The sequence below is a fragment of the Chelonoidis abingdonii genome, chromosome 1, assembly GCF_003597395.2.
Source record: "Chelonoidis abingdonii isolate Lonesome George chromosome 1, CheloAbing_2.0, whole genome shotgun sequence".
Classification (NCBI taxonomy): domain Eukaryota; kingdom Metazoa; phylum Chordata; order Testudines; family Testudinidae; genus Chelonoidis; species Chelonoidis abingdonii.
The window spans coordinates 280878338-280901223 of record NC_133769.1 but is presented as its reverse complement, the minus strand read 5'-3'; positions in this window follow the sequence as shown (position 1 = coordinate 280901223).

Sequence of the window (22886 nt, the reverse complement as noted above, 5' to 3'; positions counted from 1 at the left end):
CCTCTTTTTCAGGTAAGAGATGAGAACTAACTTTACATCATTCTTCTAAATCTTTACAGTGGAAACTTTGTATGATCAACTACAGATGTCAGAAATACCTTGGCCATCACAATCTGATCTTGCTGATCACTGGTGATATGAGGAAATGAAAATTTACTAAGTCACAGAATACGAACAACATTAAGAAAATAGAGACATGGAAGTTGCCTAGTAGACTGGATTTGGAGGCCCGGATTATCAGTCCAGGGTGTCTTGGCCTTCAAGATGAGGTCACACATGGGCTGGCCTCTTCCCTGGTAACCCCTAGGTCTGCCCTTCTTGGGGCCAGGAGTTGTAGCTCTTTTATGGTTAGGGGCACCTGGGTCCCCTGGAGGTCCCAGCCCGGGGTTCTGAAAGTGCAGCAGCATGAGACAGCCTAGGTTTGGCCACTTTCCTCTGGACAACTTCCTACCAGTCCCTGCATCTCAGTGTGGGATGGGTCATGATTAACTTAAACTCTTTACTTTAGAACTCCACAGTCTAAGGCCAATGCTTACAACCCCCTTGTGCCCCTTTCCCATGGTTCTCTCTTCTTCTTGGGTAGAGTTGGAGGAGGGAGTAAAGGGGATGATGCCTCAAGATCCCCTCAGTAGAAGCTTCTACTCCTGTTGCTGCACAATTCCTCCAAGACCTTTCTGTCTCTCTTCCCCCATGCTTGCCTGGGCTTCTGATGCTCCCTTTTATACTTTTCTTCTCCCCAGTGGCATGCTGGGCAGGGCCTTCCAGGCTCAGTTCTGTTCTAGTTCTTCCCTTGCCTCAACCTTACTGAGGGGTTTTTAAACTCCATCAAAAGAACACAAAGATAGAGCTATATTAACTGTCAACCCTTTAGGCCAGGGACTGTTTGAAAATGCATATGCACAGTGACTAGCACAAAGGGGTTTCTAGACACTGTTGTAATACTAATGTTATTTTAAAAGTTTGCCTTATTGGTAGTTGAGGAAGCTTTCATTTAGTTGCATCTTGAGATATAGTAGTTCACATTGCTTGGAATTAATATAGGGAAAAAAGCAAGGGCTTATTTATACCAAATTATGTAGGAGTGTGCAATGGGTGAATCTACTGTGAAAAAAAATAATCGAGTCAATAATATGCTGGCGGTAGAAGACCATCTTGCTGAGCAGTGTAGAAGCTGAGCATAAAGCACAGCAACCAATGTGAGAGTGTAAGAGGAGTAGGGCTATCATCTGGGACTAGGGGAGATCTAATCAAAGTAGCAAATATAAAAACTTTCGGGGTTCACAATGGCAATATTTTGAGGTCTCTATGTACTATTGATTTATCCCTGGGGCACTTTTCAACCACTTATTACGTATCTATATTGGCTCAGCAGGTTATAAGATGCCAGCATTCTCAAATTTGGGTGCCTAATCTTACTTTTAGTTCCCTAAATAAAACTGCCCACAGTTTCAGCAGCTGTGGCCATCCATGGCTCACAATAATGGGTGAGCCTGAGACAGTGTGGGAGGTTTTTTTCATCAAAATTATGCAAAAATCATGATTTTGTAGGCTCTCCAGGCTCAACTAGATGAAATGCTACAATTGCAACTGAATTCCACCTTTAAAGTTGGGCTTCACAACTTTGGCATTTAGGACATGTGTCTAGAAAGCACCTAACATATTGTAAAGAGGAAGGTCAAATCAATGTGCATTAAAACTAAAGAAAACCAACTGTTGTATTATGAAACTGCTAAATTTCACACAGCTATAATTGCAACTTTTGTATTTGTCAATTTTTTGATTCATGAGGTTTTCTGTCAGTTTTTACTGAATATCCAAGGGATGCTGGAGTACTGTGAGAAATCAGGTAATTCAGCATGTGTACTGGGTGGAGCAGAAGTATAGAACCCTCTAAGGTTTACTTCTTTCCCCTTCACCACTGTTTTTCAGTCAGATCAAATGGAAACCTCAACTTGTATTTACCATTTGGTTTGAATGAGAAGGCACAAATGTTGAGAAAGAGTGAGAAGGCAAAGAACATGTACACCAGGTCCCCTTGCCATTCAGCCATGCTTCCATGGTCTCATTCTCCTAACCTCCATTGTTTATATATTAACTGCTTGGAAATTCAAGACTGAAATCTGTTTCTTTTAATACTGATTTGAAAACTGACAATCCCAATTATTTGCAGTGAAGAAAGTGATTTCTGCTGACAATTTAAATTGTTTCCTGGAAAACCAGTAAGTTAAGTATTGTCTTATTAGCTGTGATGTAAAATGCACATTTTGTCACTGTCCATTAATGTCCATTTCCCAGTTCTACCCAATACTTTATAGAAGCATAATTGTTACTTCAAAATCATAACATAGTATACATCCATAAGGCCATATGGAATGCCTTTTTTCAGGGCATGTGGTAAGCAAGCATATTGTAGACATAGGGTATGAGACATTGCTAGAAGCCACTGCTAAGAATATGTATTTCACAGCCAAAATAAGTGGAGTCATAGTTTTCAAATATTTTGCTGTGACACTGTAACCTTGACTCATCTGAAGTAAATGCAGAAAGACTAACTGTTAAGTCTGTCAGTTCAGCAATGGCATAGGGGCATATACTGATGTAACTAAATTAACACTATAGAATAACCGTAAATGTATAAATACAGATATTTTTAAACTGGTATACCACATAGAAGAGACAGCTTCACAATGGTGTAAGTTGACATTGAATGTTGAATGATAAGCCATTCCCTGCTATCTTTACAGGTGCATAACAGCCTTTGAAGTTTAACCTAACTGTTTCTGCTTATGAAATGGACAGATACCAGGCTTCTATGAAGCAGTCACATGGACTCAAGAGTTACAGACACATGAGTCAATGTTGTGCTTTACTTTGCAGTACAGCCTATAAATACATCAGCAGAGAAGTAAAGAATATGTCACTGAGTAGATTAAAAGAAAAACTATTAAAAACCATCAGAGAAGATGAAAAGGAGTAAGTATAGATTTCATTCTGTCTGGTTACTGGTCTAAGATGAAAGGAGTCCTAGCTCCCAAGGTGTGTTTGCTCTCCTCAGCCATTGCTGGGAGAAAACCAGCCCGACGTGATACATTAAACTGAGAAGAAACAAATGATAAAATATGGCAACTACCATAGTGAAGTTCAGAAGTGGTATCTAAGCTGGAGTTCTCTTGGTATATTAGAGGCCTGAGTACACCAAGATATTAAAATTTACTCTTCTGTTCTGAAATAGGACAAGTTTGTTGATGGTCTAGTCACAATGTAAGACCCATCTGCTGCATTTTGGAAGATTTAAGAAAGGAGTGGGGAGGGGAATGAAAGAGCTGGAGAGATGCTGAATAGTATACGGGGATAGGTGTTCTATAGTATCTAGGGGTGTAAGATATGTTGTGGGGGTGGACTGTCTTGCTGATTTGGTTTTGTAATTATTTTTGTATAATATTTTTGGGGCCCATGCAATTTCGAGCCCAGCAAAGACATTTTTTTCCAATATACTTTTATGTATAGTCAAATAAAAATACTCTTGTCTGAAATTTACTTTTCATGCAGTTAGAAAATTAGTTTAAACTTCTACCTCATTTTAATTTAGTTCATTTCCAGGAATTCCTCTCAACTATCTTGACAACTTGTCAGATGATTGTTCTGTAAATATACCAACTCAATAGAAGTATTTCTTCCCTCTACTGACGCCAACCCACCAACATGGTTAAAATAAGATTTCTCCACCTACAGATCATGCTTTTTTCTCATATGTATTATTACTAATGGAAATCACTTCTTGTTTGAATGCAATAGTTTTTTTTGTTTGTTTTTTGATTTCAACTAATGTTTCTTACTACGTGTTTGAAAATTACATAGTAATTTTATTCTTCATATCACCAAATCCTTGTTAGTTCTAAGAGTAGTGAAATTACTTGCATTACACCACTTATATTTTTCCAAATGAGAAGATTCCAGTAAATGAGTACTTTATTTTTGCTTTGAAATGGATTATTAGTTAAAGAAAGGGAATAATGGTGGATAAAGAGTGACTAAGATACGGTGAAACTGCTCCAGTTCTAGTCTCAAAGTCTACCACAGAACTCCCATTGATATAAGTGGGGATAGGTTTTAGCCAAAAGTGAGTATGTTTTATATGACTTTTCCCTTATAGATCTACTAATTACAATTAATCTATCTTACTCTTCAGCACCCCAGTTACGCTTGGGCAGGGACTCTCCTCAAAAGCTTAATCAAAGTTTATTGAAATCAGCAAGAGGATTTTCATTGACTACAGTGTACATCTGATCATAGAATCATAGAATATCAGATTTGGAAGGGTCCTCAGGAGGTCATCTAGTCCAATCCCCTGCTCAAAGCAGGACCAATTCCCAACTAAATCATCCCAGCCAGGGGTTTGTCAAGCCTGACCTTAAAAACCTCTAAGGAAGGAGAGTCCACCACCTCCCTAGGTAACCCGCTCCAAAGCTTCACCATCCTTCTAGTGAAAATTTTTTTCCTAATATCCAAACTAAACCTCCCCCACTGCAACTTGAGACCATTACTCCTTGTTCTGACATCAGGTATCACTGAGAACAGTCTAGATCCATCCTCTTTGGAACCCCCTTTCAGGTAGTTGAAAGCAGCTATCAAATCCCCCCTCATTCTTCTCTTCTGCAGACTAAACAGTCCCGATGAGCCCACAGATGGCCAGATCCTGATCTAAATTTACATTGATTTTTATAATGGAGTTAATCTTGTATATCAGTACAACCCAAGGCCAATATACCACTTAAGTAGAAAACATGTCTTGTAGGATAAATGTAAGAGAAGTGACTTACCTAAGGTTACAAATGATTGGTATAGTAGAAATAGGAATTGAATCCAGATCTTCTTCAGCCCACATTAACATCTTAGCCAGAAGACCAACCTTTCCGCAGGGCTGAATTTGAACCATAAGTTAAAGATGCTTAGATGTAATGAAAAGCTCAAACAATAAAGATGAAAGGGGGAAGGTTTTTCTCAACCTCTCACTATAAAAAAAAAAGCCATCAAGGATTTCTATGCAAGTAGAACACTGAGAAACTTGGAAGACACAGAGTACTCTTACATCTCTAGTGAGTCAGAAAAAAACCCTCAGGATATCTGGTCCACTAACTATGCTGGAGACACAGTCAGCACTTCCATATAAGGAATACGGAACGATATCACAAACTCTCAAATACTTCTGTAAAAAATGATGATCTCAAAGGCATTGCTTCCCTCAGGAATAAGAAGTCTGATGGTATGGACAAGAAAATAAAATATGCAGAACAGCAAACACTTCCTGATGAAAACAGGGACGAGAAAGTGAAAATATAAGAAAAGATGTTAACTATCTCCTAAACATTGCAGTAGATATGGAAGAGCCCTGCCACCATTCAAATATTAGAATAATTAAAGTGTGAGGACAATGCTAGTAACATTATTCAAACCACCTGAAAACTGTCTTAAGCTTGAAAACATGAATAGAGAGTTAGGGACTTCATGAATATAGAATAGGAAATCAGGGTGCTGCATGGTAAACTGAAGTGTCTACAATTGTAGTGAAGTGTGTACTTTTCAGACAAGTGATTTATTTAGCATGAAAAGAGAGAGAAGCAATCCAGAATTTCAGGAAAGTTTTCTTTAACTCTAATTTGATGATGTCTCCATCCTCAAAATGATTGAAAATTGAATAGAGCAATTTTTAGTTATATAGCAGTATAGTAACCAGCTACATTTACCTTCATTTTTAATTATAGGAGAAGAGTTTAACAATTTTCTCAATCTTAAGAGATTCCTTCATGAACTAGAGGTCATATATCTCCTCTGCACTTAGTGAAATGCCTTCAACTGTTATGCCAAAAATTAGACGTTGGGATACTTAATAGTGCTGCTCAGTAAAAGTTATGCATATGTTTAATCACCTCCCTTAGAATACCTTATAAGAAATTATTTGTTTTTCAAAGCATTACTTTAACAAACCATTACTTTTAACCTTAAATACCTATCATTGCAGAAGTGATGAGTACAAGCATATCAAGTTTCAGCAATGTTTTGTATGATATAAAATGAACTGTATAAATGTTAAATTGTTTCATGGTATTAAAGAAACTGTGAAGAAAATAAACTAGACTTGGAAGAAACATGATTTATGATTTTCTGACAATTATGGTATCATATTAATCCTGGAAAAGTTTTGCATTTTATTTTCCATTACATTAATGACATTTCAATCCTTGAATCTTCATCCTGATTATTTTTCTTCATTTCTTGTCTTTCCTTTGTCCCCAAATTCTTTTTTTTTGTGATACTAAAGAAGAAAAGACCACCTGTTTATCAGTTCTTTAAATATTTATGTCTTTGAAGTTCAATTCTTGATCTTAAGTGTTAGTTAGGAGAGTTTAGTGCCATTTTCTCTGATAAGATACATGCCTGATTAAATTTATATCAACTTTACCTACATCATTCAGCAATTTTGTGATAAGTGATAACTGCCCTCTGGTTGTTAGTAGGCCTGTAGCCGTCCAAGGGAATATATTAAGGACAAAGTTCCTGTCTGTGCTAAAGATGTTTTGCTGAATCATAGAAGATTAGATATCAGAGGGGTAGCCATGTTAGTCTGAATCTATAAAAGCAGCAAAGATCCTGTGGCACCTTATAGACTAGCAGACGTATTGGAGAATGAGCTTTCATGGGTGAATACCCACTTCTTTGGATGCATGTGATTAGGGTTGGAAAAGACCTCAGAAGGTCATCTAGTCCAACTCCCTGCTCAAAGCAGGACCAACCCCAACTAAATCAGAATAGAATATATGTATGTATATATATATTTATATGAAGAATATATGTCAGGCTGTCCTCTTACCATAGAGAATGCAACATCTACTCTTTATGGCATCTTATCATAACTCTATGTTCAACCTTTCAACTCTGTTCCCCTAAGCATACATAGATTCACTGGGTATGATTTTCTTTTTTAAAAGGGCATGTTATCTTGGCATTCATATCCAGTGCCATCCTACACGGGGGTTTCATTTCATTTAAACTTGTGTGCATTTTGTGCTTGATATATAACACTATTACAAAACATGTCCTGTTACCATTGCATTTGCAATGTATTGGTGTGGACAATTTGTGCTTTGAAGATTTTTAAGCTATCATCGTTCTTGTAATAAATGTTGTGCAATGTCACAGATCTCTAACATTTCCATTATCAGGAAATACCAATATGCACTTCAGATGCCCCACCTTAGTGTTTGGTAATTTAACCATCCTCCAAACTTAAAAGCCCACTCCTTCCAGGAACAAGTCCAAACAAAAAAACACAAACAGTTCTGTTCCCTCCTTAAGCCAGAGGCCTCTTCTCATGCATCCTTCCCATTGATGCAGAAGAGCACAGGGTAAGGCTTGTTCCCACTGGTCTCTGGAAGTTACAGCCTAGGCCCATAAACAAAAACAGGTGTATACACCAAGCCCACACTACTTCTCTCATCCCAGCCAAATAGCCCCTCTCTATTTCTCTATCCCCTTCACCTCAGGGCTCAAGAGCAGACTTTTCTTCTACTGACTTACTTCTCCACAGGGTTACTTCCTCTCCAAGCCTCGTTTCCGATGGTCCTTTACAAGCCACAACCTCCTTCTAGGCCTTTCTAACCAAGAAAGCCGTTCTAGGGCTCGCTTTCTCCAGAACAAAGCAAGCCTCTTCTCGGCACCTCTCTGTTTTCAATTATGGTTGTTCTTTATAATCATTGCCATAGCTTGCTGCAGCCTACAGTTCCCAGGGTCCTTCTGGGAAATATACTTCCCCAAATTCCCTTGTTCAGTCTGGAACTGGGACCATAGCTATACTTGACCTATAGGCTCTCAGAGGTCTGGTGCCAATACATGTAGTAAACTGTTGCTACTACATCTGCCCTTTTGGGGAGAGCGCAGAGTTCAAGTATGCACTATTTTAACTAACGGAGAGTAATTACTTACTCTGGTCAAGGTTCTGCCACCTTCATAAAGATGATAGAATACTTGATTCCATGAGTAACCCCAGTTATTTCAATGGAGCTTTTTGAGGAGTAATGGACTGCCAAATTGAATATGGATCACTGCGTCTGATGTTTTGTGTTGATGCCGACCAAGGTTCTGCCACAGGTAAGTTTGCAAGTAGCTCACTTGGTGAGCAATTCCACTGATGTCAGTGGATCTGCTTGCAGAGTAAGTGAGTGACACAAGTGAGTCACAAGCCAGATTGTGAACCTCTTATTCACACTGTTTTCAGTTAGACTGTTGGTGTGAATAATTCCTCATCAGTGTGTGTAAGCGATACACAATCTGGCTCCAAAATTGTTAACTCCATGCCTCTATGATCATTTATGTGGATAACATGGACTCTACATTTGTTTTAGCTCTAAAACTTGGGCCTGAAGAGAATAACTAGATACTGGTAAAACCTTTGTTTTTTTGTTTGTTTTTAATGCAGCAATTAATTTTCCTAAATTGTAACAACTAAGTCCCCTTTAAATATTCTTCAGGAAGCTTGTATTTAAGTATAGTATTGAAACAAAGTAAACACTATACTTGATGTCCCAGGTAATCAAAAAATGGGATATCTCATTTTCATAATGTGGCAAAAATATACATTCCTTGTCGAAAAGATGAGCACTCGCTTACTACTTGGCCGTCGTCTGTGTAAAAAGAATATATTGGATACATATTAATAGACAAATAAATTATTCATTTTTATCTCTTCAGAAGAAATGAATACTGTACCATGAAGTAGGCAATTGTTTCCCCCTTGGTAAATTTCAGAGTTTATTTTTATTTCTTTATGCATAAATGAATATTATGAACATTTACTCCCTAGATACAGATATGAAAATGATGGCATAAGGAATTAAAATATGCATCTTTACTTATGGAACCAATAAAATGTATGAAAAAAACTCTACTCATTTACACCAGTGGCATCAGTGGAGGTCCTTTAGATGTATACTGGATTAAGAAGCTGAATTTGGCCTTTTATGTTTAACATTGTTTTATTTAGCAAGAATACTAATAAACAGCATTAAAGAAAAACAGTGCTGTATTTGAATCCCTACTGCCAAACACTCTTTTTTTATTTCCATCATGACAAAGGAAAGCTTATGTATATGAAATATTTTTATGTGCAAAAAAATTGTCAGTTTACAATTTGTAAAGGTCTTCAGATTCAGGTTACTTAGAATTAAGCTGTATGAGAGCTTTATTTCTTCCCCTCCATCTTTAATTAGGACAAACAATTGAAATCTCAAATATTTGCAAAACACTGATTTTTCATCCCCCCCCAACCAAAAATAATCATCACTTCCAATTAGAATTTTATATACAGTAGCTGACACAGGTTCTTATTTTCACCATGATCACCTTGATCAATCAATCCTTCAGCCCTCATATAGATTGTGTTGATCACAACAAGTTTTCCATTCTTCTCTTATCCTGGCCTTCCTTTTCCATGTGCGGCCAAGCCTTTTCATGATAAAATCTTCCCAACTCTTTGGAGGTCGGCCAAGTGGCTGTTTCAGTTCCCGTGGGTGCCACTCCGCAACAGCTGTAGTTTGTCGATTGTCAGTGAGCCTAGCTATATGCCCAGCCCATCATAATTTACTGTAACTGCTTTCAACAACGACGTCCTGTACTCCACTCTGCTGTATGCTGTCTGATCACTTCACGATCACCTTTCTTGTTCAGCAAAATAGTATTGGACTCCTTCCAGATGGATGGTATCTTCAGCATTTCCATGTAACTGCTAAATCTCTGAGCAAGGGTTTTCCAAAGGTCATGGCCTCCAGCTCCTATCATTTTGATTGTCAGTCCATCTTTTCCTGGAGCTTTTCTTTCTTTCATTTGGTAAATTGTATGTCAAACTTCGCTGATGAGGGTCAGGAGTATGCGTTCATTCGTCTGTTGAAGTGTTGGGAGTGGGATATTAATCTGAGACATGAACCATTCAGTGTAGAAATCTTTGCAGACCACTTCCATCACTGTTCTGTCAATTACTGCTTTTCCGTTCTTCTTCAGTGCGGTTGTCAACTTTATACTGTCAGTTCTTGTTTGCATTTTTGGAGGATTCTGAAATCTTCAGCCACTTTTAAGAGCCTATCATTTTGGTACTTCTCAAAGTCTTCCTTTAGTCTTCTTCCTATCAGCTTGCAGAGGACGGAGTTTGTCACCATCATTTTGCTTCACATTCCTCCACTTCTCTAGTAAATTCCTCATTTCCTCCATATTCTTCCCTTCGCTCTTTTTGGTCTTTCTTTCTTGGCTAATTTCATGCATTGCCTCAACTTATCAGCAAAGTTTTTATAGTCTTTGTTACAGTTATCTATGTGACTCCAGTATTCCTTGCGAAAGTTTTCTTTCAGGATTGCCTCATCAAATATTTTTGGCCACTGTCTCTGATTTGCCATCTATACCAGTTTCTTCTTCACCTTTACATTGAAGTTGAGCCTGTCTCTCTGAGCAAGTGATGGTCACTACTGGTGTTGAATGATGGCACTACTGAGATGTCTTATATGACACACTGTTTATCAATCAGAATATAGTCGATCTCGTTCTTGTTCTTCTCATTGGGTGTGATCCTGGTCCACCTTCTCTTGGGCTTTTTTCTTAAATCAGGTGTTACCAATGAACATTTATTTTGTCTCTGACAGAGTTACCAGTTGCTCTCCTCATGAATTCTGTTCATCGATGCCATACCTTCCAAAGAACTTTTCACCTTCTTTCCCTCTCCCAACCTTGACATTGAAGTATCCCATTGCAATCGTATAGGTGGATTTTTGAGTGAGTGTTTCCTCACTCAAAATTCCTGATAGAATTCTTCCACATCTTTATCTTCACTTGTGCTTGTGGGAGTAGAGATATGGATAATCTTGAGGGTGTTACTCTTGTTCAGTTGGAGGTACAGAACTCCAATGTGTGATGATTTGAACTTGCAGGAGATGACTTTGAAGACCATTCCTTGTTGATGGTAAAACTGATTCCTCCAACAATTCTCATGCCTTCTCCTTTTCCCAACATGATGGTGCTTCTATCTTTCCACTTCACTTCCCTTTCCTTTCTTTTTCACATTTTGCAGATAGCAGTGGCAGAGAAACAGAGGCAACGGCAGCTGTGAGCCAGTTGCAGAGGCAGCAGCAAAGGCATTCCTGTGATCCCCTGATAATGCATCTCTGAACTCTGAGTCTTCACTAATCAAGGACATCCACATCTGAGAGGGGTGCAGTAGGAAATGGAGGAAAAGAGTAGTGATGTGTTAAAAGGACATTCATTCTTCAGACTTTCTCATTGCATAGTGGGAAGCTGAGGCAAAGGACACTGCCCAATGGACTATGGGGTTTCATTTTTGCTTATGGTTGGAAGCTTTAGAATGTGATGTTGGTCTTTTCCCAAATTAATGCTTGGTTCATTTTCCCTTTTAATAAAAGTTATGGATTTTTTTTCAGTGCTTGAGAGTGGGGAGATATTGCCTCTTAAAGAGGTCCAACTGTGGTGGGGTTAATGATATCCTGTGGGCACAATCTGTCTTGCCCCACTCCATCTGCAATAAGTGTCAAACTAGGAGGGAGGAGTTAAAATGGCTGAATTTGGCTCAGTTAGGGCCTGAACAGGAAGGAAAGTACATGTCTGGCTCTCTGTGAAAGAAGGCTTGCTGGAGTCAGCGAGCTAAACTGGACTTCTGAAAAACAAAGCCTCCCTGAAGGAAGATACATCTGCAACAGAGAATCCAAAGAAGTTGGGAAACAACGTTTTAAGAAGTGAATCTGCCTTGGATTCTGTGCCCTGGTGGAGGGGCCAGCAGAGAGAAGGAAATCTTCCACTGAGTCAGAGATGACCCTGCGCACGGGCCTTCAGTAGATCTAACTAGTTGGCAGAAGGAATTAAGGAAGTCTACAAGGAGGCAGTGGAAGATTCCCTCCAAATGACAAAAGTTTTGCCAGTGAAAGTGTGAATAGCCCTTTGTCGGCAGCAGAGCTCTCCTGCCAAAAAAGATACTGCCACTCATTGGAGGTGGAATTTTTTTGTCAGTGGGATAGCTCTCTCCTGCCGACAAACAGCGGCAACACTGAGCACCTTTTAGCAGCATGACTGTAGCGACACAGCTGTGTTGCTAAATGGTGTATAGTGTAGACATAGCGTGAGCCTGGGAAAAGGGTGAGACAAAGGCACCAGACAGGGCAAGGTAGGAAGTGGGCCAGGGAGTCAGACAGGTGTTTGCATAGGCAGGACTTGACTTTGTCTGTTTTCAATCTGGCACTTCCAATATCTTTCAGAGTTTAATAATACATTAAAATAATTTTTTTGCCTCATTGACTCACCATCTATTTTCAAATCTTATCTGAAAAGTGTATTTTGTCTGTTGCTCCTACCTCTTAATTTTGCTGTCTTTGTGATAATCTTATATTACATTTTTTTTTTACCTCTATCATATAATTACCCAGAGTCCATTGGGTTAGAGTTGGCTATGCAAAGTAAAGTTGTGTTGTATTGTATCACATCTATATCACTGTCAATATTCTAAAAAAGATTTCTAATTGTGCCATTGTGGGTCATAAGTCCACTGGAGTTTTATTAATTTTGTAGATAAGAGACACATTTTATTGTGTGCATTTACCCAATTCTATTTTCTGTGGGATTTTTTTAAGTTATCATGTACTTTTGTTGTTAGAGTATTTAAAATCGGCCAAATCCTCCAGATGAGGCATCCTTACTCATGTTGAATAATATCTTACTGAGTGAATAGCTTTATTAATTGCAAAAAAAGGTTACTATAAGTAATCATGACAGAATCTATCCCATCGTTCAGGGATCAGCAATGGGGGCTCTCCCAGGCCGATGGGGGCTGTAGGAAGTGGTGTGGGCTGAGGCATGTGATGGCTGCAGCTTTCCGCTACCCCCATTGGCCTGGAGCTGTGAACCACGGCCAGTGGAAGCCACGATCGGCTGAACCTGCTGACGTGGCAGGTAAACATCCCAGCCTGGCCCACCAGGGTGCTTACTCTGGCAAGCCGCGTGCCAGAGGTTGCCAACCCCTGCCATAGTTCTTCATCAGACAATATTCCCTGTGACGGGGCAAGGCCAGATGGCTACAGTAAAGTAGTGAGAAACAGGTATGTTAGCCCCAGGCTAAACAAATCCATAGGACCCTGGTAACCAAATGGCAGTTGCTCCAGGTTAATCAAGGCACCTGGAGCCAATTAAGATCTTTCTAGAAGGCAGTAGAGATAGCTACTTTAATTAGAACACCTGCAGCCAATCAAGGCAGGCTAATCAGGGCACCTGGGTTTAAAAAGGAGCTCACTCCAGTCAGGCAGGGAGGAGCCAGAGGAGAAGGAGCGTGAGTGAGGAGCTGGGAGCAAGAAGGCAAGGAGCTGAGAGTGAGAGAGTGTACTGCTGGAGGATTTAGGAGACAAGCATTATCAGACATCAGGAGGAAGATCCTGTGGTGAGGATAAAGAAGGTGTTTGGAGGAGGCCATGGGGAAGTAGCCCAGGGATTTGTAGCTGTCATGCAGCTGTTACAGGAGGTACTATAGACAGCTGCGATCCACAGGGCCCTGGGCTGGAACCCGGAGTAGAGGGTGGGTCTGGGTTCCCCCCAAACCTCCCAACTCCTGATCAGACACAGGAGGAGTTGACTCAGACTGAGGTGAGCAAATCTGCCAAGAAGCGCAGGACCCACCAAGGTAGAGGAGGAACTTTGTCACATCCCATTGATTGTAATGGTGGGGGGTTGACTATATAAGTAGTATTTTGATTGCATAATACATATATTTCACCATGCAATACAAGTATTTTTGTAAAAACTGCTTGATATTTTGAAATTCAGAACCAACTCTTTCTCATCTACCATAATTATACTAATATGTTCTGTAATTATTATCCCAACATTATTAAGACTATCAATCATTCCCAATATAAGTATTATGAGTGCAAAAAATCCCACAACCTTTGATGCCTACTGATCATTCATAAACCATGAATTTTCTCAACTGTTAAGCTTCCATAGTAATATTAGTTTCCCTCCATGTCAAATGTGTAACCACCTCATGAATTTTGGCAAACTGATGTTCATTTCAAACCCACATTTATATGCAAGAACATAACAAGCAGAAATAATGGCCCCTTCCTCCCAGATAGAAGTCTTGTCACTGTTTCATGTATTTATCTTGCTGGTAACATGAATCCACCTTTTTGAGGAGTTGCATGAAAGTGGTAAGAAGATTATAGTATCAAGAGAATGATAAAGATATAAGGAGAATTAATAATCCACTAGGATATAGGATACCACTTCTTTCCTATTCTAAGACACAGAAATACCTAGATATGTAAATAAAGTACTGGCATGAAACTTATAAGCTTTACTGAGTCTTGTTTGGTGCTATCTTGACTACTTGACAATAATGTGTTATCAACTGTTTTAGATGAAGAAAAGTCCCAATTCCTGGCATTATAACTAGGGGTTAATGGTATATTTTCATTGTCTATGAATGAACTCATGCTAATGCCTTTACTTAGAGCTCTTTTTAGTATCCTGCTTACTGTTGTTGTAGGAAAGTGTTTATCATGAACATTTTCACTATTGTGGTCCAGGTTGTTGTGTTCTCCTGAATTTTCATCTTGTCACAAAGTTTCACCTATATGAATATTTATGCAATAAAGCTTGTGGAATCCAATTTCATGGGAAATTTCAGGCTTGCAAACTTTCAGAGAAAAAAGAAAAAGATAGCTGCCATATGTGAATTTCTCATATGTAGGATTAGTAAAAATAAGATAATATAGAAAGGAAGCACATACATATGTTTATTCACAGACAAACACTTTAAGATGGAAGAAGGGAGGAACATTAGTGAGGTGTAGGAGACAGGAAGATGTGAGGAACAGGAAGAAGATGGAGGGAGTACATGACATTTCAACAGAAGTGCAGGACAGATAACATTTTTAATACCCACAGAGGGAAAACATGTAATGCAACAATTATACGGAGAAGGTGAGCTGTGGTACCAGCATGAAAAGAGTCATGGTGATGTATTTACAAGTCAAGAGCATCTAAGGTGGTACACCTGTGCATGAACCAAAGCATGCAACCTAATGTTTTCCTATACAAGAGGGCTGAGAATGAAGTTTGGGTAAGATTTGTCACAATGGTAACACTGGAAAGTCCATTTGGGGTTTGTTTCAGAGTTGAATAAGTTATTGTTCCAGATGTGTGTGTGCTCGTTGTCCACTCTTAGCAGCTATATATGCGGTTGCTGAAAGGAACAGGTCCACAATGAATGACCCTACTGACCTAGATGTTGCAACAATAATATTTATCCAAATTAGCCCTCTTTCTTGGTAGCAAATAAACAACTTTGGCTGCTGTCGAGAGAAAGAGTGAAAGAGAGACTGTGAGCAAGGTGGCATCAATGGGCTGTTTCTTCATAAAACACAGGGCTGCACCTACACAGTGGAAGAGCCTAGCCAATGTGGATCATTTTGATGCCACTGAAGTTTGAGTAGAGGCCTGTACAGAATTTAGGGACCTGTGTGATGTTTACGATTCATTTAATTTGCTTGTTGAATGTAGAGGCACAGTGATTTCCTTATTATGCTTAAAGGTGTCTTGTAGAAAACAAATTGCTGTAGGATTCTTCTAATCTAACAGAGAAACTAGTAAGCAACAGATTCAAGCCATAAGCGTGTATGAACACCTATGACTAATGCTGAGAAGCAACTTGCCTATCCATGAGACTTGAGAAGGATCTGGTATAGATGAGACTAGTTGATGAGTAAGATAGTGAATGCCATCCACAGTGAATCATGACTCCCCTGTCACTATCAAGAGTTTTAAATTTACCTCATTTTCTGATTTTGCACCATAATCACTGTCCGTTGCAAACAATTTTGTAGTCTGGTTAGTCCCATGGAAGGGCTAGTTTGCCTGACAGTTACTATAGCACCTGCTATGTAAACACCAACTCACAATATAAACATTAGGGTGGCAGCTTAAATAAAATACAGATACCTGAAAAAGCACAGGCCACAAAACCTACTGGAGCTCTTAATACAGTTGCAGTTCTGTACTGGGGAACACCCCAGAAGTGTCTTGAATATATTCTGCAGCCTTTTGTGCCACTCTAACCTCTGCAAAATCCTCAGACTTTCAGGTTCCACACAAGCACAAAGCCCTTCAGGCTTTCTCAGAGGAATTTCTTATTCTTCTTTCTTATTTCTTATTCTGACTTACTGTGTTGCTGCTGCTGCTAAAGTTGACTCACCAGGCATATGCATATCAGTGAATTTTTTTTTCTCCCACTGGTCAACATGACCATAGTGAGGGGGCCTCTCCCTCACAAATGGTGAAATCTCTGCTCTGAAAAGCACTGGTTCAGTTTAGATACTTGTGAATGGGGAACTGCAAAGCATCAAATGCTTTTCCAAATTCCTTTTCCTATATGTGTGAGTAGGGAGTAAGTCCACTAGTGACATCTTCACTAATGCAGCATTCAGCACAGTGCCTGGCAGTGAGTCTGTTACTACTTCCTTTCCTCTATAGGCTCTGCAAGAGTTAGCTGTACCATGGTAAGATTATCCTCTTTCTAACATAATTTATCATGTTTCAGTTTATCATGTTTCAGTCAGGAATTCTACTGACAAAAAGGCCAGATCAACAGTCAGAATCATCCATAATAATTAAAAATCAGCCCTTCTCCTTTTGTGTCTTGATTAGAAATAGAAGGTCTTGGTTTTTCTAACATGTTATCATTTCACTGGGAAAAATGCTGGTACTGACCACTGTATTCAGTCTTCATAAATATGTGTGGTTTCAGTCAGTCAGTCAGTCAACCTCGACCCAGACTCTAATTAGTCCATTAAATTACTCCTCCTGCAGCCAATTGGCATCTAGGTCCTAACCACTTGGCCTTACAAGGTTACATGCTCAGTTCAGTTTGTAAAAAATTAGAAGCCACTGGAAACTTGTCTCTTCTTATCATACATTCACTCAGCTAATGTGTGTGAACCCTGGCTATATAAAATACAGAGCCGTGGAAAATTACCACCTTTTTTTCGATGTGAATTTTCATGTGCAAAGTTCTGATATTGTGGCAACTATTGACATGCCCAAATAAATTCTAAATCCTCACCCATTTGTCCAATGAAGAAATTTACTGCCTTCAATCTATAATTCCTACATTTTCTCAGACATCAGTTGAAATTATAAAAAAATCCTACCTTTTATTTTCATGGATATTTGTGAAAATCAGAGACAAATATTGCACTTTGATGTTTGTAATGAAAATTATGATATGTCCTTGTATGGCTCAGGTTGAAAGATAACAAAAGGGAGCAATGCTGGTAAATTAATGTTAGTAAAATAACTAACAATGCTGCAAAATCCTACCTCAATGCCTCAAAATGGTGTAGCAGTGACCTTGGCTTGTCTGACAGTGATGATAGTGGAGTGTATTCTGAGGTAGGTCCTACCATCCTATTGAGGTGTCAGACTGCCAACCCACACATGGCACAGTTGTCTTCCTACTTGAGGTTGGGTGATAGCTAAGCTGAGGAGGTAAATGTGTCACTGACAGCATAGTCAATGGATGGATGAACAAATGGCTAAAAGAATATGGGCCCCAGTTTTTTGCTTGTCCCTCAATCCATTTTAGGGTGGCAGTGCGGAGTTCAATCAATGAGAGGCTGCTAAGAATCGCAGGGGCAGAAAAAGGACTACTCTCTCAATGTGTACCTACAACTGCTGGACACTGATGTGGGATGACTCGATCAACCATTTAATGAAGGAGAAGGCAAGGAAGCCTGCAATGTCCTTGGTCTGCCACTGTCTCTCACTGCTCCCATAACATCACATTCTGAGGTGCCACCACTTAGCTCAGACCTTAGTGATTTCAGAAGGTAGTAGGGAACCTCACAGCCAATGCAGTGTCTGTATTGCCTTTAACTGTCCAGGCACAATATCTAAGGCTTAGCCTTCAGATCTAGGCACCAATGAGGGCAACAAAAGGAATCAGCATCTGGAAACAAGGACTCTCAGTTAAATCTAATCAGCTCTGTCACTAAATGCTGGAGAGGAGTACACCAAACGGTATCTAGGGGCTTGTCAACACCAGGGATTGGCAACCTTTAGCACGTGGCTCGCCAGTTTGTTTACCTGCTAAGTCCACAAGTTTGGCCAATCACAGCTCCCACTGGCTGTGGTTCACCATCCCAGGCCAATGGGGGCTTGTCATAAACAGATAGCGCAGGGTTAATGTCTCTTTCACCTGGAAAGGGTTAACAAACAACACCTGACCAGAGGACCAATCAGGAAACAAGATACTTTCAAATCTCAAGGGAGGGAAGCCTTTGTTTGTGGTTTTGGGTTTTGCTTTGTTCTCTCTAGGCTGTGAGAGTGACCACAGGCTCTCTAATCTTCTGTTCCAATTTTGTAAGTACAAATGTAGAAAGACAGTTTAGTCTTTTTAATTGTTTTTCTGTATTTGCAACTGTGTATCTGGCTGGTGGAGTTTTAATGTGTATTTGGCTAAAAGTATTTTAAATTATATTTCTGCTAGAGAAAGCTTTTCTCTATTGTCTATAAGCTGAAAAACCCTGTAATATTTACCATCTAGATTATCAGAGAATAACTTTTACTTTTTTCTTTATCTTTTTATTAAAGGTGTGGCTTTTTTATAGGACTGTTTGATTTTCCCTAGTTGATGCTTCAAGGAAATTGAGTCTGTACTCACCAGGGAATTGGTGGGGAGAAGGGAAGGATAAATTTCCTCTTTGTGTTAGATTCACGGAGCTTGAATCTGTATTGCCCCTGGGTGAGGGGAAGGAGGAAGGGTGAAGGGGGAATCTCTTTGTTTAGATTCACGGAGCTTGAATCTGTCTATCTCTCCTAGTGTACCCAGGGCGGGAAGAATCTAGGAGGAAGAGAGCAGGGGGAAGGGAAATGGTTTATTCCCCTTTGTTGTGATACTCAAGGAATCTGAGTCTTGGGGGTCCCCAGGGAAGGTTTTGGGGAGACCAGAGTTTATCAGACACTCAGAGTTCTGATTGGTGGCAGTGTATCAGATCTAAGCTGGTAATTAAGCTTAGAGGATTTCATGCTAGTACCTCAGGTTTGGACTCTAAGGTTAAGATTTGGGAAAGAATGCTATGACAGGGCTGTGGGAAACAGCAGCCGGCACATTCCTTGCCTGGGCCACTTCCGTCAGCCCCCATTGGCTTGGAATGGCGAACCATGGCCAGTAGAAGCCATGATCGGCCGAAGCTGCGAACACGGCAGGTAAACAAACTGGCCCAGACTGCTAGAGTGCTTACCCTGGCGGGCTGCATGCCAAAGGTTGGTGATCCCTATTATAAGGTATTATTATATTATAGGCTATCACTATATTAGAGGATATCACTGAGAATTTGAGGAACCAAACAGGGCAACACTTATTTTAGCATGGCAAGGCATACTGATCATTGTCAGACTTCGCCAGAATAGCTTCCAACGTAAGGAGAATAAAGGTGCTTACCCTGGCAGGCTGCATGCCAAAGGTTGCTGATCCACGGTTTACACTTACCGGAGGATTGATGCTGCAGCGATGGGCAGAGCCAGGCAAGCCACACCCACCCCACCAGAAGCAAAGAGTTAAAAAGGTGGGTCCCACAACTTATTTATGTGAGAGCTGGAGAAGGAGACAGACTTTTCTTGCCTATTGCTGAGTCCTGCAGTGCCGAGGAGTTGCTGGGTTTGCTGACTGGAAAGGATACAGAGGAGTTGCTGGGACTGCTATTGGCCATGTACCCTGGGGAGACAGAGGAACCCCATGAGACAGAGGAACACTGTGAATGGGTAATACAAAGTAGCCCAGGGACACCAGCTAATAGTCTGGTTGGGTTGCCAGAATACTCAGTGGCATAACCATCCACCACTCTTTGCCCTCTGGGCTGGGACCCAGTGGAGTATGGTGTGCCTGGGTCCCCCTATTCCCTTGCGACTACCCCACCCCTGCCATCTGCCTGAGCCAGGAGGCCAGGCGACAGGCTGCTTATTTCTCGGTCCTGCCTAGAGGGCTAGAGCTCCTGAGACTGCAAACTCCCCTGTGAGCCTTGCCTTTATAGATATGAGGTAGTGAGGAGGCATGGCCTCCCTCCGAGACTGACAGGGAGGGATGGGCACCAACCCCTACACACAGTAAGTGGTGCAGTACACAAACCAAGATGTTTATAAAATGATTTAGCCATATTAATAGCTTGAACTCTAAGAAGAGGAATTAAAAAGGGACTAGTTTTTGTGCATCTAGGATATTGAATATTCATCTATCTGTTCTTTATTCTGAATCCAACTTGCGTATCTACACTAACTGAAAAACACACAAAAGACCTCTGAACCAGACAATCTTAATTTGAATACCCCCCAAACTTCTTCCATAATTCATACATTTCAATCATTATGAAGGTGAAAGTTGTGGACATGGAGTTAATGTGAATGCTACACGATAGCCAGGTAGAACAGAGAGAACAATTTCAGCTACATGCCGCTGTTTTCATTTCCTATTCAAATGTCTTAGAATTCCAGAAAGCCAGAGGCATTCAATAAGCTGGTTCTGGTAGGAGGATTCATTTGAAAGTTCTTATGGGATGGGGAAGGAGCAAATTAATGGTGAGTCTTATATCAAATATAGAAGAGGATATTGAAATTAAATGGAAAATTAAATGCAAATCACTGTGTTAATGAAAAGTTCAGGTTTCACGGTCAAAAGCAATATTTTATGGAGCACATTTCAGTATGTAATAATATCTAGTGAAGAGCAATATATAAATGCACACATTTGTCAAGAAAGAAAGATATAGCAAATGTTACCTACGTGCAATGCAAATAAGTTCATGTTCTCTTCATACATCTAGAGTTATTTGTGTGTTTCAATTGCAGCCTTATCATTTTCAGTCACAAAATTTATTAATTTAGTTTCCAATTATATTTAAAAGAGAAGAAGAAAAAAGAAAACAAAAAATGGACACTCATTTTACAGACTATGAACCACCAACATTTTATATGTTGAGGCACAGTAGCCTATATTCAGAAAGACATTTTGATGTAGTGACACTATGCATCACTATGCCTAACTTTTAGGCATCTAGAATCACTGGGATTCACAAAGCTTCACAGTGCCTGGCCTAAGATAGCTGGTGGGAGATGCCAAGCCAAAGAATGTGTGATAACCCCACCCCTCTCTCAGCAACAGGCCCCTAAATCTGGGCTATATGGAGGTGCTTCCCTCTGTTTTGGATTTGTGATGTCCTGTCCCTATAAATGTTTGAGTACTCCCCCCTTCTCAGTGCAAAGCCTCACTTTTGTGTTGGTTTTAGTTTTGCTGTGAGAACAGTAAAGTCTCCACAGCAGACAACTGTGTTTCTAACAGCTCCCTTTGTGTCTGGCTGTCTCCTTCTTTGCAGGGCTAAATATAACGGGATTTTCAGCAGCAAGCCCTCTCTTGGCATTAGGTGCCTATGCCTCTTTATCAAGAAACCAAAAAGGAAGTTGTACTGGTACCCACCTTATAATTTTTTTGCCTAGTAGCTAGAGCACTCATGTTGAAGATGGGAGACCAGGGTTCAATTCCCCCTTCCAACTAAAATGCAGAAAATATTTTAACAGGGCTCTACTAATTCTAACACTGAGCTACAGGATAGTCTAATTTGAGGCTCCCTCAATCTCTGCTGTTGAAGCTGTTTCCCTGTGTACAAATAATGAAAAACTAATTGCAGAGGGAGAGCAAGTGTGAGAATGATTATGTAACCTGCTGTTTAGAGCACTCACCAAGAGGTAGGAGTCCTAGGATCCAGTCTTCTTGTTCCAATGATGATAGATAAATAACAAAACTCACTGGAGCAGGGGACTGGATCCTTTATCTCCAAGCTGAGTTCTCTAAACAGCACGTTACAGAGTCATTGTTATACTTTCTCTGTCACTGCCTGAACCACCAGTTTTTTCTTTATTTAATCCACAGTGGAACCACTCCACCAGGAGAAAGAGAAAGTGATTCTCACATCGCAATGTGTGATGGGCCAATGGTTAGAGCACACACCTAGGAAGTAGTAGCACCCTCTGCAAATCCCTTCGCCCTCTCAGGTGGAGGAGGGACTGGAACTGGGGTTCTCCCCCACTGCAGGTAAGTATCCTAACTGCTGGCCCTAAAATGGGCTCCTTCTCCAGCTGTTTCATGTAAGCATGCCTATAAGGGCTCACTCCAATAGGCTAGGGAACTCTTACAGCAAAAATTTAGATGCTAATTTGTTTAGGTGCCTGTGAAATCTTGTCTATGCTTGCTGTGGATCAGCTCCCTGAAACCAAAAAACTGTGTTAACACATGCACTACCTTCCAGGCCTCTACAGGCCTCGCTCTCTTTGTTCAGGTTAGCAAGTGGCACAAACAATCTCTAAGTTCTCTCCAAGTGTTCCCTATAGCATCGATCCCCTTATCCACTGAATAGAGATGTGCCAGGCCTGTTGTTCCCAAAGGAACAATTCACTACCAGTTGGTAAGATTCAGCCAAAGACCAGCAATATGCTTAACACCACAGCACTGAGATATATTTATATGGAAAACAAGAACAAATTTATCAAAGACTAGCGATTTAGGAGATAGTGATTAAAGTTATCTGAAACAGATGGCTATATATAATAAACATTACAACACAGTTTCTAGAGACTGAACCAGGGATCGGCAACCTTTGGCACTCTGCATGCCAGGGTAACAACCTGACAGGCTGGGCTGGTTTGTTTACCTGCCACGTCCACAGATTCAGAAGACTGCGGTTTCCACTGGCTGCTCCAGGCCAATGGGAGGGCAGGAAGCGGCGACCAGCACATCTCTTGGCCCT